The following is an 18123-nucleotide window of genomic DNA, read 5'->3' on the forward strand; positions in this document are numbered from 1 at the left end:
AATTCTGATCTCAAAGCAGTCGATAATTGCAGTCACTCTAGGGTACTGGAAGAGAACCTCTGCTGGTACTGTGCTTCTGATACACTCTCTATCAGGCCATTAAATCAAAAAAGAAATGTTGGCGTACATCAAATCCAAACATCGGGAGAATACATCCAGGAAAGTGCTATGTGCCAGGTCAAATATTCCACACATCATATCGGTTGAGGGGTTCTGCCGCAGTTTCACCAGAGTAATAAAGAGCTGGTCTTGTGTTGACATCTTGGATGTTTTCTGTGACTTAACAAACTGTACCAGGTACTGATGAAGAGTGTCAAATACTGTCCATGACAGGCCTGTCATGACTTTACATTTAGTGTCATTTTCTCTCACATTTTCAACGTCTCCAATTCTCTGATGGCTTCAGCTCGCTCCTTCATGGCCTCATCTCTTTCTCTTCTTAAATTATACAATTCTTCATAAAGTTGTTTTCTCTCTAACTCCTGAAGAGGTATGGGAGCTTCTGATGTTGGGGATTCTGGTGCCGGGGCTTCTGATGTTGGGGATTATGGTGCCGGGGCTTCTGGTGTTGGGACCTCTGATGTTGGGGATTCTGGTTGGGCAGACTGAACACCCTCACCTTCCTCCTTCTCTCCAGCCTCTGAAGTACTGACCTGGGAGACTTTGTCTTTTTATGTGGGAACAGCGAGGGTGTGTAGTCTGGGTGGGCTATGTCCTCGTTTTTTAAGCCTGGGGCAAGACAGTTCACAAACGAAATGAGAAGGGGGTGAAATACATTTTAATTGCAGAAAGCTCGGAAGCTACCGCCAGTGTTGTTAGCATAGCTGTGTTTGTGTATACTCAAGCAAGGTAGCCTGCATAACGGTCCGTGTACGTTTTGTTAGTTTGATTTTTCGTTTGAACCAAAAGCCAAAAAAACGAAAATACCAGCCTTTTTTCGTTTTTGATTTAAAACGGAAAACCAAAGCCGTTTCCCGTTTGTGTTGTCTGAATCAAAAGACGGATAACGAGAAAACATAATAAAAAAAAGGCTGTACGTTTTGTTAGTTTGATTTTTCGTTTGAACCAAAAAATACCAGCCTTTTTTCGTTTTAAAAATCAAAAACGAAAAAACGTGAAACCAAAGCCGTTTTCCTGTTTATGTTGTCTGAATAAAAAAACGGATAACAAGAAGACCTAATAAAAAAAAACGGTCTGATTTTGGTTTTTTAATTTTCCGTTTTGTATATGAAGAATGAAGAAAAGCAGTCCGGTGGACCGGAAGTTAAAGAACATATTTCAAAATAAAAGACACGAGGAAATAATGGCAATGCTGTAAAAGACCCAGAAGTCTGACGACCCTTGGTCCCCCTGCTTCCGGCACCCATGCTGACGAGGATACGTTTATTTTTGCATTCACATGCATATATGCGTTTATAGAGATTAATACAAGTATGCAAGCTCTGTGCATAACTTTATTTCGCTGACTTCCGGTTTGTACTGTGTCGGCAAATACAGTGTCCAGCTTGTCGCTGTGTGACAACCATTGAACAACGTCATGTTTATTGCATACCTGCAAGATTTACCTGTGACAAATGTCAGCGATGTGAACAGAACTGTCGCCCTACTTTCACCTGCACCCAGCAGCAAGCGGGAGAACAATATATCATACAGTCGACCCCTAAAACAGTTCACACAGTAATGGAACAGTTGTTACGCATTATTTTGTCCAACTAGTCTCTACATTATGAATTTGATGTTTGTCTAAACTGCTAAGAAGCTGACAGCTCAGTTAGAACAGAAAGACATGCAGGCCATAATCACTAGATGCTCAAAAGAGGAATGTGTGTGTAAGGCTTACATGAACTGAATTGAAACACTGTCCATTAGTTGATTAATAAACAAGACATTCAAGTCAAAGTTTTAAGCATTTTCATTTGTCGCACGCTGTAAATATGGACTATGAATGAACACATGCAATGTGGAAACACACAAATAGGTTTATTCTCAATACTCATAACATGTATCAGACACAATGACTTTACTGAGAGTGAAGATGACTTGAACATAGAATGGTACTGAAGACAAAATACAGTATATTGCATTTACCTCTTCCTCTAACTCTCTCTCCAATATTGGCCTCCATTGTTGTGCACAACAAAGTGTTCAAGCTCAGGTTTCTAAGTGATATCATTTTTTTAACATGTGCATTCTGGGTGTAGGGCTAACCCATATCTGTTCAATAGATGAAAGGCAACTTGAGTTTAATAATTGTGCCAAAAGTACCAGTTTGTGTCTTGGTAATTGCATAAAGCTGTAATAGGCCACACATAATCACATTTTTCTAAAAACACAGCAGCAAAACCTATTTTATCCACCTAAAAATGAAGGCCCACCTGAAAAAAAAATAGCTATTTTTAGCATTAAATAATGTACACTTAAACTGATATAGCTTTTTTGGTGGAGAAAAGAAATGTTGCTTTTGCCCACGTCCTCAGCAGCAGGGGCTCCTGTATGTTTCTCCACACGACTACTGTAGGTAGTACACTAGGGGTGTAACGGTTCACAAACATTTCGGTTCGGTACGTACCTCGGTTTTTAGGTCACGGTTCGGTTCGGTACGTTTTCGGTACAGCAGAAAAATCACAGAACACAACATATTTTTTTTTAATTATTATTAAACTGTGAATAATGTATTCACTCAAATAAATACAAAATATAATAAAATAAACATTAAGGTGCAGCATTTCGATGAACTGAAATAATCTGTATTTGAACTATACTGTTCTAGTACTCACAAAACATAAACTATTAGTTTTGGGTTTTTAATTATTATTAAACTATGAATATTCACTCAAATAAATGCAAAATATAATAAAATAAACATTAAGGTGCAGCATTTCGATGAACTGAAATAATCTGTATTTGAACTTTACTGTACTAGTACTCACAAAACATAAACTATTAGTTTTGGGTTTACTGTACTAGTACCTAAGCAGCCAGCTTGACATTATGACTTGCTTGTCATTGTATTTTCATGTTTGTTTAAAGAAAAATGTACTTGTCCACATTGCTTGCCGAAAGGGCAGATCTGCTGGCACTAGCAATGTCTCCTGCTGTGGAGAAAACCCTCTCGCTAGGGACAGAGGTAGCAGATACAGCCAGGTAGCGCTTTGCTAACATGGCAACATAAGGATATTTGCCGTTTGTAATAGCTTTGGCTCGGTCTGAAGTTTTTGCGAGTGGTGGAGGTTAAATGCTAGCGGGAGTTGGGTTTGCACTTCAGTCTTTTGGTACCAGTGATATTCACGTTCGGGTGATGCCTTTTCAAATGAGTGTGCAAGTTTGATGTATTGCCAGCCGCGTAACCAATGTTAGTTGAACAATGCCGACAAACAGCTTTGGTGCGGTCCACCTGTCTTTGTCCGTCATCCTTGTACGTAACTGCGAAACCAAAATGTTCCCAAACCGGAGACTTCAATGATGCTGGAGGATTTTTGAGCTCAACTTTATCTGCGTTCGCCATTTCGACAGTTCCTCAAATTACTGACTACATATGAACGCATCCCTCTGACCAGCTCGTCCAATGAATTGACTTGCTCGCTCTATGCGTTGAACACAATGGGAGCAAATTACTCTGAATGCTGCGACGCAGCACCTGAGATTACTTCAAAGAAGTTGTTCACGTTCTCAATTTTTTACGTTTAACGTTATATTCGTTCGGTACACTTCGGTACACATGTGTACCGAACCGAAGGGCCCGTACCGAATAATTTTGGTACGGGTACGTGTACCGTTACACCCCTATAGTACACTGATTATGGATATACACCACACACTACTCCACTTCAAAAGACCAGAACTATCCCCTTAAGGGCAGCTTTTGATGTTCACAACAACAAAAAACGCATGCAGATGGTTGTAGTCTGTAGCAGTGGCAGATCTGGCCATGGTGGAGCATGGTGGTGGGCAGCGGTGTGACTTCTGGCTGTCATGGTGATGTTCATATGACAAGGGGACTGCCTGCTTGAACTTTACCGAGAGCAGAGTCCACTAGTGGCACCTCACAGGGATACCTATGGTGCAGAAGCAGCGGTGAAGTCCTTGTAGATCCCTGGCACTTTGAGGGCAGACAGATCCAGCAGCTCTCAGCTCTCAGAGACATCAACACATCAACTATTCTGTGTGCATAGCTTACTTTCACATAACTACTAATCTCTCACTTTACTCTCTCTGACATTGTTCTCTGCTTTGGATTTGTGGACATCCCAGCCATGTTCTCTTCCGGGCCTGGTTTTACACACTGTGGGTTTAAGCAAGATATAGAAATGATGAGACATGATGAGTGTGTAGTTTTAGCATTTGAATTACAATGACATTATTCTCAGACTTGCCATAGTTCTTGGTTTGTACCACTGCTGCTCTGCTCTGTACAGCTGAGTACTGGGGACCCACTGGGAGTCATGTGACTGGAGCAGGAGAGTAACACACGCCACACCTGCAGCCATGATGCTCCAGCTCAACGGGGGTCGAGTCTTTCAGCCCCACCTGTAAGAAGAGAAAACAAATAAATACGTATTCAGTTTGCTTTCTATTATTTCTTTTATGGTAACATTTTGGTTTAATAACATTGTGCTATTTTAAGGAGTAAAATAAAAAATAAGTCATATCTTTGTTCCTATATGACTTTGTTCTTTTCTATACTTACAACTTCTTATACTTATATTAATTGATTTACTTTTACACTATGAACAAAGAAAAATAACTTTAACAACAGAACAGGAAGAAAAAAACACAACTGTGACCTCTGTGCAGCACACACAGACCAGTAAGTCAATTTCTGGGGAGTAGCTACCTTGTGCTAGTTATATTAAAGTTGATGTTTTACTATTGGCTGTGTCTAACCTGTCTAAAATGATCCAAATCCCCAGGAACATGTTGAACCAGATGGTAACTAAGACAGTAACACTTGTTAGGAGATATAAATGTTAATTAGGCCGCATTTCCAAATCTCCTCGCGTCCCTACAAGCCGTTATCTTACAGGAAGGAAACCCAGAATCGTTTAACAGTAATCCACTTTAATGGTAATATACAATGCAATACAATCAAATACATTACCATACACAACCATATCGTATCATATGTGTAAATGTCAGGAGTTTGGCCTACTCCTGGCTCCTGCCCACAGGCCGCCAGACCTCCTGTCCCAGCGACTGGTGAAGAGAGAGAGAGAACAGCAAGCCGGCTAGGCTTTCATACCAAAATGATACAGGAGGGGGTGGAGTTTAAGGACAACTGGTCCAATCATCTCAAACAAACACCTCTGCCCCTCACTGTCTCCTATTTCTGCAGCCTCTGCAGCCTCCACACATCCCCCCATCCCATTCCAGAGACCACCGTGGGGTCTTGTTCCAGCTCCCCCACAGCAATAAAACCCTTCACAGTTTGCTTACTCAAATCATTTTCAAGCTTCTTCACAGTTTGCATGAATACATACAAATATTTCCCTACAATTCCCTCTTTTGCACTCTTAAAAAAGAGAGTGCAATTTACACAAGGCACTTGCAAAAAACTGCATCCTTGTCTGCTGAGTCTCCATACTTTTTATTCTCAGTGTCCACAGTGAAGGGCACTCCGTCCAGGCTCTCGTTGCAGATGACGCAGCGGAAGCAACCGGGGCGGTAAGACTTCCCCAGGGCCTGCCGGCCTGCATGTCCATGATTAGATGTCCACCTGCGTTGCACTTGTCTGCAGACTGCTGGAACCCAGAGTACAGAAAGTCCTCTTCACAGAAAACCCTTCCTGCGTCATAGTAGAACGCCTTCCCTCTCAGCCTTCGACTACAGGCGCTGCAGGTGAAGCAGCTGTCATGGTAGAGGCTGCCCATAGCTTGGCAGGCCTGGCTGGCTCCATACACCGTCTTGTTGCACTTAACCCACACTCCTGTTTCAGCGGAGAGTGGAGTCCCCTCTGATCTGCTGACGGCGGCTTCTGAGTCGATGCTGAATAGATGTCCTCCCGATCTTCCTTCTCCGGTCCGATGATGATGCCTCCCAGTCGACCTCCATGATGAGAGCCCGATCCGTCCTGATGTCGTCTAGGGTCCTCGCAGGTGTTTTCCCCCGCCGCCCACTTGTACCAGTTGTCCCCCTTTCCTTGTAGGCGGACGGCACGGGATGTCCTCTGGGTCACTCGGTCGGGGCCGGAGAGCCTGGGGTTGACAGTCAGCCTCCTGCGTCTCGGGTCCCTCTTTCGGCGTCCGCAACCTGTGTGGAGAAATCTGATACAAATCCCTCAAGCCTACGCTCCGGGCTCTGGGGCCCTCGGCTGTTTAACCCACCAGTGCGTGGCAACTTGGAGCCTGTTGGTGGGGTATCTTAAAACAACAGACGTGTGTGCACAGGTTTTCTAAATTAATTGTGCTGCTTCAGAATCTTGGACTGTGCCCACTAAATAAGAACCCCAACATCTTTAGGTAAATTAAAATAACATATTTCAATAGCTCTGAATTTCTGACAAGCATCTGTATTTATTTTTAAATGAAATCCCTGAGATCCCATTAAAAATCTAAAAATATGATTTGAACTGTTAATGTTTCTGGTAAAGAAACACACTAATCTTATGGATTCAAAAACAACCAAAATCACAATACTAACAAAGTGAATGGCTTCCTGGTGATACTGCTTCTACCCGTCAGTGCTTAGATATTATCCCACTGAAAAAATGAATACAGAATTCCCACCAACTGTCATCAAATGTCTTTCTAAATGTAGATGAAATGTATATCCCCATAATGACCTAAACAATAAAGTATATGGCTTTTACTTCTTTACCAGACTAGTTACATGATGTTGTCCAAATCACATTGTGTCTCATTACATTACTATGTTTTAGCTTAACTGTAAATATGTTCTTTCTACATTTCAAACCTCAGTTACTTTAATACCTGTTGAAACATTAGTTGACACATTACTCACCGGTCAGCCTCTCCAGTATTTCATTCTGGACTTACATCTCTCTGGTAGCCCCTTGGCCACTGATTCTCTACCTGTGTTACCTGCTATAACTCAATCAATACTAGAGACATGTCAACATTCACCAAACAGCCTCTTATCCCCAAATATGGAGCAGGTCAATTCTAAAACTGTCAATCAATGGTCAGATTGAACAATGGAGTTGGGCAGCAGGTTCCTTTCAGTCCCTAAATGAAAAATGTACATTGTAAAGTTTACACTCCCCCTTTTTTACACATTCTCTCATGTGTAAACAAAAACCTGTATGGGAAGAAAACCTTCAGGTCATAATGGATTATAAGACAATACCAAACATTTTTCCCAGTAAACACTTGAGAGTGTTTCTCTCCATCATTCAGTCCTAAAAGAAACAGAATTCCAAATTTCCTAGTTTGAGTTTCGCATTCTGCAAACAGCCACCTCCTGTGGGAGTGAAACATCATCAACCAGATTAGATACAGTTTCCCCTTTTGTGCAATGTTAGGAAACCTCTCATTTCACACATTATTATCACACAAAAATAATGTGTTAGTCCAAAACATGCTTGATTAGTCATCGTTTCAAATCATGCAGTTGCACTGATCAGGTGCAGACATACACACACTCACACTCACACTGTCAGGTTGTAAAGTCAGGTTTGGTCAGGTTCACCGCAGAGTCAGTCATTGACAGTGCCTTCCCAAGTTACCCTGTCGGTCAGTTGGTCTCAGTCTTTTTGGCCATGTGTTGTGCTCTGCAGAGACTTTGATGTTCCAGCACAGGCCAGCATCCTCCGTCTATACACATCTGTATATATGGAGCGCCATCATTTATTAATTCACAATTACAACTATAATGTTCAAGATATCTCCAACCCCTCCTTACTGTTTCCCACATTCCCTGAAAAGTGTCTAGCCAAAAAAATGTCACTTCCTTATTGTACTATTACTATTACTGCAATTCATTTACACCTAATTAGTATTAAAATGACTAATAGATCTATTTCAGAAACATGTGTACCTCACTATCTTGTGTCAAAACATTACTAGGATCTGTAAAGATCTGCTATTTATTCCATAACTCATTCTATCAATTTATCTTCAATTCTGATGCACTTAAAGAACAATGTTACCCTCTTTCACAGTGCGTGGAACTCTGGGTGTCTGAACATGAAACCAGTACCTCAAATTGAAATACTATATTTTGTTTAGAACCAGCTTTCCCTTCAACATGACCTATATAAATAAATATGTATCTGATCTTATAGAGCTGTTACTAAAAACTCTCCCTTTGAACTGATCAATACTGTAACAAATTAAAACACTACCAAATTCACACACGAATAAAAAATCCAGTGCATACTTCCTTCATGCCCCCCCCTTTTTTTTTTTTTTTTTTTATCTATCAGTGTGTATTAGACTGATTTTCCACTTCCCTTTAATAGTTCCCCTCTTTTCCGCTATTTTTATTTACCACTTGACTAATTTATGGGCCATACATCTTCTTATCTTCACTTATTTATCAAGTCAATTCAAGTTCTTTACAATACATTAGTAGATACCTTGTGGAGTCTTCACAATAACTAATCCCCTCTAGGATATGAAATCCATTCATCTTCAAGCAGATACTATGTCCTTATTTATGTTTTGTTCACGATAACAATGGTATAACAACCACATGTCATCCATTCTGGTCCACCTAAAAACCAATGTTAAACTCTTCAGCAGTGTGTGGAACCCTGGATGTCCGAACATGCAACAATTCCTCCCTCCTTTATCAAGGATTTAAAAACAGAAGTCATTTCATATTTCCCATGGTAATAACTATGCTACAATGGTGAAATCAATTATTTAGATTGGAATACTATATCTGGCTTGGCACCAGCTCTCCCTTTAACATTATCCATACAGATAAAGATTTGTCTTATAGAGTGGTTCCTAAAACTATCCCACTACTTTATTCACACGTGAATAAAAATGTCAAAGAATATTTTGTTAACCTGATGAAAAGATTGAAGAATATGGTTGTACTTTGTCATGTGGCCCCCTTTAACCCTCAGTGTGTTCTCATTTTACTCTAATAGTTTACTGCTATTTTTAATTTAATAAATCTTTCTGTCTTTACGTATTTATGCTTTAAATGTGCGTTTTGTGAATAAGTGTGTTTATGTGTAAACTCACTCATTCCCGTTTTCCTTTTCTCCTCCTCTGGTTTTCTCAAGCCGTGACCCCGGCCTCCTCACTTCTAATCGACCATGCCAACTCCTCTGATTCTGTGTTCTCTTCAGTCCATCAGCTGTAACTTCATCCGCTGTCAGCCATTGGCCCAGTTACCTCTGCATGCCCCATCTTGCACTGCTTTGCATTTTATCCCCTCCTTTACAGTCTCTCTGCCGTTTTTATGGAGGGCAGATTCTGCTCTCATCTCCCACACTTTGCTCTTGTGCTCAGCTTGGAACTTCATGGTTCTGTCTGAGGGACTGATGAGCGTAGATTTCTGCCCGTCAGCATGCTGTCTGGTTCTGGATGCCACAGGTGGAGATAGTTCTGGCTGCAGTCTTGTTGTTGTCGTTTCAGCTCTGGTTCTCTGTCTGTTCGATGGAGAAGGAGGAGTTTCCTGTTGGGTTAGGTCTTTTGTCTGCTTGGAGGGTCGGGACCGTAGCCTTTTCTAACTCAGAGGGGGAGTCCAGGTCTCGGGACGCATTACCTATAAAAAATCTAGCACACTGAGGTTAAATAAATCCAACCCTTTCCACTCTGACTCTTTGTAATCATACTATCTGTCTTAATTGTTAAATGCCATCTAAACAACCTAATTGATGTCTACAAATGATATTACAAAAACCCACTCTAAAAATTGTTTCATCCATTGCTACATATGTACCCAACATAACTCTTTCAGGAAAACATTTTCTCCTATACATTGAAAAACGTACATGTTTCCAGCATCACATATTCCACACACCACGAAAGAACATCTACATATTTTCTCCAATATTTTAAGCTAGTTTCTATAGCAAGATTATCATGTGTGACATAATAATCAGATGTCTTGTTTGCTAACCAAGAATATTAAACTTTAAAATGTATTTTGGCCAGTTGAAGTCCTGCTTACTTCATCCTTAAACTCTTCTTTAATTTGAAACCAAAAAAGGTCTTCCTTCTCCACCATGATCCTATCTCTATATCAAAGTCCAGACAAACTGATGATTTATCTTTATAAACCATGAGGAATGACTCATAAAACACTATTCTCCCTTACTTCAGTTCTAAATCAAATGAGCCAGACAGGAAACCCCTTTTAACCACTTGAAATTGTTTATCTAAGTTGTGTTGCAAGCAGGTTAGATCTGTAATGAATTAAAATCAATATTTAAAGACGCAATATAAGTTAAATATATTGTTAAGGTAATTACTGTTTTATTGTGAAGGCATCTCTGGCGAACAGCGGCCTTTGGCTTTTATTTTGAAAGGCCGCTCCGAAACAGCGAGGCCGATTCCTAGAAACACGGCAATTTGACAATCGTTCTAATGCATTAACTATAGTCGTGAAAGAGACAAGGAGGGGGAAGGCGTGTGGAAGCAAGCAATGAACTGAAAATGCCACCAATCCTCTGTTTTAACGTGATGGCGCACATTGAAAACCTAAACGCCCTGTCATAACTGACAAGCGTTAAAAAACCTTTCTGCTTATCCCTTAGGCCACTACTTTTTGTCTTATTCATAACCTAAAAATACAATTGTGATGAATAGCTTGCTTTTGTATCATTACATTTACCAACATAAAACAAGGTCTGTACTAATCAACAATGACAACCCACAGACAGCTCATTTAGTTAAATATACGCAATATATTGACTTCGCTTTTATTTATCTGACTTAATTAACGTGCTTCCGCCCCTTTCAGCCACTAGATGGCAGCAGCAGAGCACAAATGAGCTTCACTCTTCTGACTCAATGTCTGATATCCATAGACAATGCTCATACAGGTTATTTAGGTAAAAATCACACAGATTTATTCCCCGTACATTTTGTCCGGCTTGATAACGTGCTTCATATGTCGTCACGCAGGACTCTCTGCCTACCTTGCGATCAACGTTATGTTTACGTCAGCCTTTCAAATTAATTTTTACAGACAAGGGAAACGGGAGCCGGTCTCGTCACAATGTAGGTGACGTTAGCGCTCTCTCCCAAGGATTTAACAGATAAAAGTCCGCTGACACTTTCGCTTATTTGGTCTTGGACTCTTATTTTACCCCCAGTTATAAACGGCGGACCGATCTGGAATATCGATCATCCAGGTTCCGCCGTGTGAGACTCACACTCACATCCCACGAACTGCACCGCTCCTACGCCACTTCAGGACTAAATTACCTGAAGATCCACGCTAAACTGCTCTAATTTCTCGTTACGCAGGACTCTCTATACCTGGCGATCAACGTTCACGTGTTATATATAACATGGTAAAAATATGCATTGTATACTCCATTCAAACTTCAAAAACACTCTGAAACGCCTACAGACAATCCCACAGGGCCCTGCTATTGTCCGAGGCGTCTAAAAGTGCTTGTTCCCGACCCAGTGTGGTCCTCTGAATCCTTCCACAGCTCATGTTTATTCAGCGTCGAGTCACCATTTGTTAGGAGATATAAATGTTAATTAGGCCGCATTTCCAAATCTCCTCGCGTCTACAAGCCGTTATCTTACAGGAAGGAAACCCAGAATCGTTTAACAGTAATCCACTTTAATGGTAATATACAATGCAATACAATCAAATACATTACCATACACAACCATATCGTATCATATGTGTAAATGTCAGGAGTTTGGCCTACTCCTGGCTCCTGCCCACAGGCCGCCAGACCTCCTGTCCCAGCGACTGGTGAAGAGAGAGAGAGAACAGCAAGCCGGCTAGGCTTTCATACCAAAATGATACAGGAGGGGGTGGAGTTTAAGGACAACTGGTCCAATCATCTCAAACAAACACCTCTGCCCCTCACTGTCTCCTATTTCTGCAGCCTCTGCAGCCTCCACACATCCCCCCATCCCATTCCAGAGACCACCGTGGGGTCTTGTTCCAGCTCCCCCACAGCAATAAAACCCTTCACAGTTTGCTTACTCAAATCATTTTCAAGCTTCTTCACAGTTTGCATGAATACATACAAATATTTCCCTACACACTTCATCCTGAACTCACTGTGTTGTCACAGGTAAATCTTGCAGGTTTGCAACAAACATGACGTTGTTCAATGGTTGTCACACAGCGACAAGCTGGACACTGGATTTGCCGACACAGTACAAACCGAAAGTCGTACAAACCGGAAGTCAGCGAAATAAAGTTATGCACAGAGCTTGCATACAAGTATTAATCTCTATAAACGCATATCTGCATGTGAATGCTGAAATAAACGTATCCTTGTCAGCACGGGTGCCGGAAGCAGGGGGGCCAAGGGTCGTCAGACTTCTGGGGCTGAAGTCGAATAGTCCATTTAGCTTAGGAACCTTCCTAAAGGAGTGAAATGACCCGGAAGTCCCTCAGTGGCAGCCATGATAAGCATGAAGAAAGACCTGCACCAGCTTCATCCACGCACTGGCTCAGTGTCATTTATTTTGACCAAATGGCTTTACATATACATTTAATAGATTTTATTATTATCCACCTTTTTGTTTTATGTCCTTTTATTTAAAACATTCTTTGAGACTTCATCTTCTGGTTCAAATTTCAATAAATGTAATTTGTATAATCACTGTTTTGTCTTTATTCTACATGAAAATGTTAGAGATTCCATTCAAATCTGTTGATTATTCATATCTTCCTCAGGCTAGGAATAGTATGTCGAATTTTTAATGCTAAATGTATATCATTTTCTCACAGGATATAGAATGAAACAACACCGGTTTTATCCATTGTGTATGAATGCTTCAGCTCTTCAGACCAACATAGTAAGATGTGAGCATGTTCCTAACTGTGTTGATGCAGCCTAGGTCTGGTCTGTTTAATAAAGCAAAACTGCCACTTTTATATTGCAGAATTTGTTCAATTCAAGCAGTCTTTAATTGTTTGTCCTAAACATAGCAATATATGCTTTTGATAAATAATAGTTATACAGTTTATATTGTGTATCACCTTTAGCTTAAAAATACATAGATGTGTTTTTTTAATCTATAAAATAAATAAATAGACAGACAGACACTTTATCAATCCCAAATTGGGAAATTATTTAACAGCAGCAGTGTGTTCAGGTATTAAAATATTTAAAGTTGGAATAAAGTATGAACTACACATCACAAGTATAATGCACTGCAATCCATAAGAGAAGTCCGATATGTTCATGAAAACTCCCCAGGAGACACCAACACTAACGTGGCCGAGTGGACTCCGGAGTTTGCTGCATGAGTTGCACTGTATGATCTGTGGTGTAGTGGGCTGTCACTCCAAAACTGAGTAGCCAATGAGGACGCACCCCTGAAAGTCCCGCCCACCTGGGATGCTTGTGTCAAAATCTCAAACAAAAAATGAGGGAGCACAAACGAGAAGAGCTGCAGCGATATGGGGGTTATTCCCTATCTTTATTCAAGAGCGTGGTATTTAAATTTGAGAGCATACTTTATGTATTTATTTCCCTCAAACTCTGTCCTCGCACTCAAATAGTGCCCTCGCACTCAAATAGTGCCTGCTTGCACTTAGATTTGCTCTGCTTGTGCTCAAACTGTACGCTTGCACTCAGAGATATTGCTGCTCAGAATTATTCTGTGCGCACTCGAAACTTTTTCTGCTCTCAGAATTATTCTGTGCGCGCTCGAAACTTTTGTGCAACAATCCTGTCAAAATCCCTCAACCAATAGGTGTCCTTGCGGGTGCGTTCGCTTTACTTATTACAGCGTCCCGTAAGGGCGGTTACTCGTTGGTTTATAAACTACCGCCCTCCACGGCTTTATAACATAACATGTACATCACTTCGCTGTACAACTTTTTTTTGGGGGGGGGGGGTAAGCACAGTTAGTACATGTTTATAAAACGGACAATTCAAATCAAGCAATCTGACGTTTCTTAGTCGTGATATAATGAGCGTATATCCCGGGTATAATTGTAGTTACTTTTCACAAGTCAGTATCCCTCCGCGTCTGAGAACCGTGGTATGATATGATTACAACTGTTACATTAGGTCCGTCACGAAACTAACTAACTAACAAAGCTTAAAATGGAAACATTTAAGGTTAACTTCGACCTCCGGGGTGGCCTTACTATGGAGGAGTGGATTGAGAAGTGCCTATCTCCAGAAAAAAAAGCACCTAAACGATGTTGTTCTCTAGCTGTTATTGTTGTTGCATAGCAACCACCTCGCACTATGTTTTGTGCAGAAGGCAACGGAGGGACTATTTTATTTTGAACATCATTATTTAATAATAAAAACTATTTAAATTGAGTGTGTATTTTTCTTTCACATTGCCAGCCACACGTGGTAACCGTTTTATAAATGCAATAGCTCACTTCAGGCCGTGATATACGAATATCTATACAATATGGTTGTCGACACTCCGTTTCGCTTCGGGCCGAACCAAGCCGTAGCACAACAGTGCTGGAGCAGAACAACAGTCTGGAGGAAGAAGTGGGCCGGTCGGAAAATTCACTAGCAATCCCCCCGTTGACAATTTACTAGCGATAACGAGGGCCGGTCGAGATTCCCGGGCTGATTTTTAGTCCCAGTACGCCACTGAACGTAGCTATTATGTAAGGTGCTGGTATATATATATACTTTTGTATACTGTGCTTCCTCCCAAAAAAAAGTTGTAAATCAAACAAGTGAAGTACATGTTATAAAGCCGTGGAGGGCTGGAGTTTCTAAACCAAAGAGTAACCGCTCTGACGGGACGCTGTAATAAGTAAAGCGAACGCACCCGCAAGGACACCTGGCCTCCTATTGGTTGAGGGATTTTGACAGGATTGTTGCACAAAAGTGCGCACAGAATAATTCTGACAGCAGAAAAAGTTTCGAGCGCGCACAGAATAATTCTGAGCAGCAATATATCTGAGTGCAAGCGTACAGTTTGAGCACAAGCAGAGCAAATCTAAGTGCAAGCAGGCACTATTTGAGTGCGAGGACAGAGTTTGAGGGAAATAAATACATAAAGTATGCTCTCAAATTTAAATACCACGCTCTTGAATAAAGATAGGGAATAACCCCCATACAGCGAGAGCAAAAGTCTGATCATTGAGAAAGAAGAAACAAGAACTGCAAACAAAAACCTATGTTAAAACAAAGAAAAAATACTTATAGTTTACATGATTACACAAATGATTTGTTTGCAACTTATAGTTTTATTTTTGAAGTTTATTTTATTTTGCTTGACTTATTTTTTTCTTCTTTTAAACTCATAATTTTGCTTTATTCTGAGAAAGTGTTGCTTTATCTTTATGATACAAAACTAATCCCATAGAGCTCTCCCTTTCCTTGTTTTAGAAACAGCTTCTAATATCCGTTAGCGCAGCTAGCTAACCAGATGCTAACAACAACAATGCAATTAGTGAGTTTGGTAGAAATGTACAGTATGATAGTAAAGTTATTGAAGATGATTTTACATAATAAATATTCCCCAAAATTATTCAAAGCATATTCTTCCAAACTCCTTGCTGTAGTATGACCACCCGGAGACTATTGATGTGTGTGGTGAGTTTGGTAGTAATAAGCTGTATAATAGTGATTGAATATTATTGTATTCTCTTTTTTCGGAGGAGTTGCACTTTGCAGACGGTCCCTGCGCACTCGTTTCTTCTCCGGCTGCGGATAGAGACCAATGTAATGTGTCCAGCTCGGAGGACGGCACGTATTGGCTTTTCTTGATCAAAATGTGATTGTAGTTCGTTGTCAACCTTACCACGGTACTTAGGAGACGTCATTTGTGTCTGAATAACGTTTTGTTCATGAGTTATTGATCCGTGAAATCAGAATCTCCCAATATCGTTCCAACTTTACTGAACCAAGCCAGAAGTCTCATTTCGTAGACCGCTCGGTTTGCTGTTCCTTCACTTTATTTTTATATTTATATACATTTATTTTGGACGAAAACTTAGCGTGAGGAAAGGCAAGTGTGGCGTGAGATATGGGTTAATTGCGTGACTCTCACGCTCAATGCGTGAATGTTGGCAGCCCTACTAAAGCTGTAGAAGTGTAGTGGAGTAAAAAGTACAACATTGGCTTGCAAAATGTAGTGGTGTATAAAGTGACATGAAAATACTCACAATACAACAAGTAGGCCTACCTACGGTGGCCCTGAAGTGCAAGACACCACAGCATTTCAGAAAACACCACAGCATTTCACAAAACACCACAGCATTTCACAAAACACCACAGCATTTCACAAAACGCCACAGCATTTCACAAAACACCACAGCATTTCAGAAAACACCACAGCATTTCAGAAAACACCACAGCATTTCACATTGGACGGAAAGGGTATTCCTTTACGGAGAACACTTCTTGTTTGTGATTGGACAGAGCCAGCCAGAGAAGCACTGCTGTGATTGGTTGTTTTTGCTGCCAGTCAAGAAATGACGCTTCGTGATTGGTCAACACCCGACAGCGAAATATGTCCCAACATGGTCCCACAACGTATGGTCCCAACACATCAGCCGTTAGCACACACTCAGATCTCACAGCTCCTCATATCTGTTCAGAAACTGGACAAAAGTTAAACATGTACAAACCACAGACTGTCTGTGTCATGGCGAATACAGTCGCTGCTTTATTTATGTCTGTATGATGTTGTTGTGTGGACGGAGCAGCTACAGGTTAGTTTAGCCTGATGAATCCGATTCAGAAAACACGCATTTTAAAAGCTTTTCGCCTGCCGTCTTGTTTGCAGACTTGTCAAAGCGTTAATTCATGGTTTTTACTAACTGCTATCAGTATGTAGTTACTTCGGCATCACTTTGAAACGTGTATTACAATTAAATCACGGTCAAATATGTTCATTTTGTTGTAGGATTTACATGGAGATACGCCCCGTCCCCTCTCCAGCGCCTCTTGTTTGAATGACAGCATTGACAGGAGCAAACACAGCTGACAGCCGCGGTGAAACTTGAGCGATTAGAGCGATGCGAATAATTGGGTGGTCTACCATAGTATTTACATGGAGATAAGCCCCTTAAAAACCATGAGTTAATAAAGCATTAATTCTGTATTTACTCCTGTCATTCAAACAAGACGCTGGAGAGGGGGCGGGCCGTATCTCCATGTAAATCCTATCGGAATCGGATCCATCAGGCTAAACTAACCTGTAGCTGCTCCGTCCACGCTCACAACAACATCATACAGACATAAATAAAGCAGCGACTGTATTCACCATGACATAGACAGTCTGTGGTTTGTACATGTTTAACTTTTGTCCAGTTTCTGAACAGATATGAGGAGCTGTGAGCTCTGAGTGTGTGCTAACAGCTGAGCTAACGGCTGATGTGTTGGGCTAATCACAAGCGTCATTTCTTGACTGGCAGCAAAAACAACCAATCACAGCAGTGCTTCTCTGGCTGGCTCTGTCCAATCACAAACAAGAAGTGTTCTCCGTAAAGGAATACCCTTTCCGTCCAATGTGAAATGCTGTGGTGTTTTCTGAAATGCTGCGGCATTTTCTGAAATGCTGTGGTGTTTTGTGAAATGCTGTAGTGTTTTGTGAAATGCTGTGGCGTTTTCTGAAATGCTGTGGTGTCTTGCACTTCAGGGCCACCGTACCTACCACAACATTGTACTTAAACCACTGCTTGAAAGTGTATGTTTCCACACATTACCACCAAGATTGAAAGATTTGAAAGATTTGTCTCATTTTTATCATGTTTAATTCTGTAGTCCCAAATGCTGAAATGGCCACCCCCTCCCATTCACCTCTTACTGGAATAGATGCCGACAGGACAGAAATAGAGCAGGCAAGCTGCCTTCTGTATAAAATCACATAACTCTCAGTCAGAGTCACGTGACAAAGTTCAGAAATTCAGAACAAATTCAAAGCGAAAAGTGCCTTCAACAAACCCCAAGTGAAGGTTTCCTTGATGCTAAAGCAAATAGCTTTTGAATGTTTTCTTAAAGAGGGGTAGGCTACACGCTTTGCAGCAAAGTGCTAGAATGCTGAAAACACGTGGCGTAAAATTGCGCAGCCT

General features: G+C 41.0%; 1 long non-coding RNA gene across 1 annotated transcript; it reads right to left on the reverse strand.

The window, feature by feature from the left end:
* Nucleotides 1-1961: 1961 nt before the first annotated feature.
* On the reverse strand, nucleotides 1962-12132 carry LOC139434698 (uncharacterized). Its single transcript, XR_011644019.1, has 3 exons — nucleotides 5099-12132; nucleotides 4374-4527; nucleotides 1962-4282 (listed from the first exon to the last, which is right to left on the reverse strand). It is a non-coding gene; the product is annotated as an uncharacterized lncRNA (long non-coding RNA).
* Nucleotides 12133-18123: the final 5991 nt, after the last annotated feature.

Source organism: Pseudochaenichthys georgianus, chromosome 10 (genome assembly GCF_902827115.2).
Source record: "Pseudochaenichthys georgianus chromosome 10, fPseGeo1.2, whole genome shotgun sequence".
Taxonomy (NCBI): Eukaryota; Metazoa; Chordata; class Actinopteri; order Perciformes; family Channichthyidae; genus Pseudochaenichthys; species Pseudochaenichthys georgianus.